Below are 5,000 nucleotides of genomic sequence, written 5' to 3'. Positions count from 1 at the left end.
AGAGTGAAATAAAGAACAGGACACAGTAAGCTCCGCCCCTAAAGGCTAACCCTTAAAGAGACAGACACTGAGAGATCAGGGACGTTTGAGCTGCTACAGATCTCTCACTGACACCAGACACACAAACACGAGACACAGCAGCACGCCATGACCACGGGTAAACACGAGACACAGCAGGACGCCATGACCACGGGTAAACACGAGACACAGCAGGACGCCATGACCACGGGTAAACACGAGACACAGCAGGACGCCATGACCACACACAAACACGAGACACAGCAGGACGCCATGACCACAGGTAAACACGAGACACAGCAGGACGCCATGACCACGGGTAAACACGAGACACAGCAGGACGCCATGACCAGGGGTAAACACAAGACACAGCAGGACGCCATGACCACGGGTAAACACGAGACACAGTAGGACGCCATGATCACACGAGGACGGAGACATGCCGGGAGGAGCAGGTGTGAGCTCATTGGTCAATGATTGGAGCCAGTGGGCGGGGTCATGGCACGGCTACAGCAGGAAGTACAACAAAGGCAAGACAGGAAATGATGTCATCACGTTATTATTTTCCCCGCTTTCATTTTTTACTCTCATGACATCACTGAGGGACCTCCACCTCAGGAGGCGTGGTCACTCCCCAGGGCATTCTGGGTAAGTAGTGCACCAGCCACTCCCCCCAGCTGCTGCTTGGCTCCTCCCCTCCTCCTCCTCCTCCCTTCACCTCCCATCCACCCATCACCCAGTCACGCTCCTCCCTCCCAAGCCCCGCCCCCTCTCTCTCCTCCCTCAGAATCACACTGAAGCGTTTTCTGGCCACTCCTCCACCCCCTTCTCCATCCTGTCCTTCTCCTCTCCTCCCTCCATCCTCTGCAGACACCCGACACTCCTCCACCACATCCCTCCATCCCTCTATCTCATCCTGTCTGCTAATCAGGCGGTACAAGGTCTTCCTGTGCACTCCTCTGTCCTGCCCCCCTTCTCCTCCTTCTTCTGCTGTTGGCTTTAGAGTGACATGGAGTCGTTCTTCTCCTCCCTCTCCCCCTTCCTTATCTCTCTCCTCCCTCTCTGCAGCTTCTCCTTCCTCTCGGTGGATGTACAGAACAGAGCGGTACAGAGCCATCACTCCACCTCCTGTTGTCTCCTTTTCATCCCTCCTTCCATAGGTTAACAGCCTCAACCCTTCGCCGCCTCGCTTTCTTTCTATCAGCACACTCAGCGGCCTGTAGACCCTCAGGTACCAGACGACCAGCCTCCACAGAGTCGCCAACATGCAACCTGCCGAGACCACGCACAGCAAGAAGAGACCAGCAAAGAGCCAGAAACAGAACAGCCCTGCTCCTCCGACAGCTCCAGACTTAGCGCCAAGGGTGGACGGGGGGCGGGCTGCTGGAGGGGCGGCTGCTGCAGGAGGGGCGGTCTCTGCAGGAGGGGTGGTCTCTGCAGGAGGAGCGGTCTCAGCAGGAGGGTGGGGATTGCAGGAGGGGTGGTCGCTGCAGGAGGGGTGGTCTCTGCAGGAGGGGTGGTCTCTGCAGGAGGGTGGTGATTGCAGGAGGGGTGGTGATTGCAGGTGGGGTGGTGATTGGCAGGTGGGGTGGGTGATTGCAGGTGGGGCGGTGATTGCAGGTGGGTTGGTGATTGCAGGTGGGGCGGTGATTGCAGGTGGGGCGGTGATTGCAGGAGGGGCGGTCGTTGCAGGAGGGGTGGTGATTGCAGGAGGGGTGGTGATTGCAGGTGGGGTGGTGATTGCAGGAGGGGCGGTCGTTGCAGGAGGGGTGGTGATTGCAGGAGGGGGTGGTGATTGCAGGTGGGGTGGGTGATTGCAGGAGGGTGGTGATTGCAGGTGGGGCGGTGATTGCAGGTGGGGTGGTGATTGCAGGTGGGTGGTGATTGCAGGAGGGGCGGTCGTTGCAGGAGGGGTGGTGATTGCAGGAGGGGTGGTCTCTGCAGGAGGGGTGGTCTCTGCAGGAGGGGTGGTGATTGCAGGAGGGGTGGTGATTGCAGGAGGGGTGGTGATTGCAGGTGGGGTGGTGATTGCAGGTGGGGTGGTGATTGCAGGTGGGGTGGTGATTGCAGGTGGGGCGGTCGCTGCAGGAAGGGAGAACAATCTGTAGGACAGGGTGTGGAACTCTTCTGACAGTACGGGTGTAGGTGTGGAGGCAGCAGCAGTCTGAATAACAGGATTTCTGGGCTGGTGAAAGTCTCCCCTTTGGTTTACTTCAGGTGAACACAGATCAGACTCCTTCAGATCCTTGACAGGTTGGCCCATGAGCCACACTGGAGATCCACACACCTTAGAGCACAAAACAACAGGTCAGAGTTAGCCCGGAGCTTTAAAGTCCCCTTAAAGACATTCACTGAAGACAGAGTCTTCTGGTCTGGCTGTCCTGCAGTTGGTGGACTGCTTGTGTGTCTGCAGCACTGCACAGTACCGTCAGTGGAGGTCGTCCCTGCTGACTTCCTAACATGCAGTTAAAGAAATGTTACTCACCACCTTTTCTGCACCAGACAGGATGTTCACTCCATCCATGACGTAGAGGTTTAGATCAAATTCGGTCACGTATGTTTGCAGGTACAGGTTGGGACAGGTACAGGCCCAGGGATTGGCTGAGAGGAAAAGATAAGGCACTTCCTCCTTTGGGCTGAACCAACTATCTGGCATCATTTTGATCTGCAACGACAGGAAGAGAGCAAGGTTTCAGAGAACCAGAGAACCAGCCTGGACTGAAACAGATCCAGAGCTCGGGTTAGGGTTTGTTCTCCACCTGGTTGTTGTCCATGTGCAGGAACTCTATGACGAGGAGGGGGCGGAACATGAGCTCAGGAAGCACCTTGATGTGATTGGATGACAAATGCAGAACCTAGAAAAACAGGACAGACAATCAGAAGGGGCCCAGTGAGGCTGAGGAGGAGGAGGAGGACCCGTTTATTAAGTGTGCCGGACACTCACTTGGAGCTTGCTGAGTCCAGAGAAGGTTCGGTCACTCAGGGACTGGATGGTGTTGTTGTCAAGGTGGAGTTCAATCAGAGCTGGACAGGCAGTGAAGGAGTAGTCTGGGAGGGATGTCAAACGGTTTGATCCAAGCTTGAGGACAGCGAGGGTGGGCAGGAGTGGAGGGCTGCTGGGTGTCACCTCTGGAACCTGGACCAACAGAAGGCTTCAGTCAGTGATTTAGGGTTTGAAATGAGACCCCAACCCCAGAGACTTATGTCACCTTGTTGCCTTTGAGGTCAATCTGATGGATCTCTGTAAAGACCTGGAAGGATGACCAGGACAAAGTGGAGAACAGGTTGTCGGGAAACAACAGAACCTAAAAAAAGAGCAGAAGAAGGAAACAATGAGAGCTGTCAGGACTTCCTCTAATGGTCTGAAACAGGAAGCTGTGTCTGCTGTCAGACCCTCAGAGTCCACTTCAGTCTGAGCCAACCACAGGAGCTAAACTCTCTGTGCTCCTCAGCGAGAGGAAGAAGGAGGTGTACATTCTGAACTGGAGATCATTATGTTTGGATCAGTTTCATCAAAGCACTCTGTAAGAACATCAAACTATCAATTTCATCAAGTTAACCCCTTCATTTATAGAATCCACCAAACAGAGCAGGTCTAGACTGTCCTCCATGTTCTATTATTAACAAAGACCCAACATCAAGACCGGATCAGATCCAGTCCCCTCTTCCAGACAGGACTCAGTCTGATCTCATCTTAATCCACCATGAGCAGAGACCTTTGCAGCATTTAGCAAGTTACAGTGGCAAGGACAAACTTCCTTTAACAGGCAGAAACCTCCAGCAGGACCAGACTCATGTTAGACACACATCTGAACCTGAGACCGTGTTGGAGAGAGGGATAGAGGGAGATGAAGAGAGAGAGAGAGATGATAGTGGGGAGACGGATAGTAGTAGTTGTAGCAGCTGGAGTCTGGACCACGTCCACAGCAGCAGAGATCCAGAGGAACCTACGAGACAAGGGAGCTCAGGGACTCCAGAAAGGTCTATGGTTAGTAACTTTAATGGGACAGAGTCTGAGCCTATAACAGTCTGACTGTTACAAGGTCTGTTAAAGGACACCCTTACTGACTGTTATAAGGTCTGTTAAAGGAAACCCTTAATGACTGTTATAAGGTCTGTTAAAGGACACCCTTAATGACTGTTATAAGGTCTGTTAAAGGACACCCTTAATGACTGTTATATGGTCTGTTAAAGGACACCCTTAATGACTGTTATAAGGACTGTTAAAGGACACCCTTAATGACTGTTATAAGGTCTGTTAAAGGACACCCTTAATGACTGTTATAAGGTCTGTTAAAGGACACCCTTAATGACTGTTATAAGGTCTGTTAAAGGACACCCTTAATGACTGTTATATGGTCTGTTAAAGGACACCCTTAATGACTGTTATAAGGTCTGTTAAAGGACACCCTTAATGACTGTTATAAGGTCTGTTAAAGGACACCCTTAATCACTGTTATAAGGTCTGTTAAAGGACACCCTTACTGACTGTTATAAGGACTGTTAAAGGACACCCTTAATGACTGTTATAAGGTCTGTTAAAGGACACCCTTAATGACTGTTATAAGGTCTGTTAAAGGACACCCTTACTGACTGTTATAAGGTCTGTTAAAGGACACCCTTAATCACTGTTATAAGGTCTGTTAAAGGACACCCTTACTGACTGTTATAAGGTCTGTTAAAGGACACCCTTAATCACTGTTATAAGGACTGTTAAAGGACACCCTTACTGACTGTTATAAGGACTGTTAAAGGACACCCTTAATGACTGTTATAAGGTCTGTTAAAGGACACCCTTACTGACTGTTATAAGGACTGTTAAAGGACACCCTTACTGACTGTTATAAGGTCTGTTAAAGGACACCCTTAATGACTGTTATAAGGACTGTTAAAGGACACCCTTAATGACTGTTATAAGGACTGTTAAAGGACACCCTTAATGACTGTTATAAGGTCTGTTAAAGGACACCCTTAATGACTGT

Source organism: Notolabrus celidotus, unplaced genomic scaffold (genome assembly GCF_009762535.1).
Source record: "Notolabrus celidotus isolate fNotCel1 unplaced genomic scaffold, fNotCel1.pri scaffold_187_arrow_ctg1, whole genome shotgun sequence".
NCBI lineage: Eukaryota > Metazoa > Chordata > Actinopteri > Labriformes > Labridae > Notolabrus > Notolabrus celidotus.
This window is presented reverse-complemented; position numbering follows the sequence as displayed.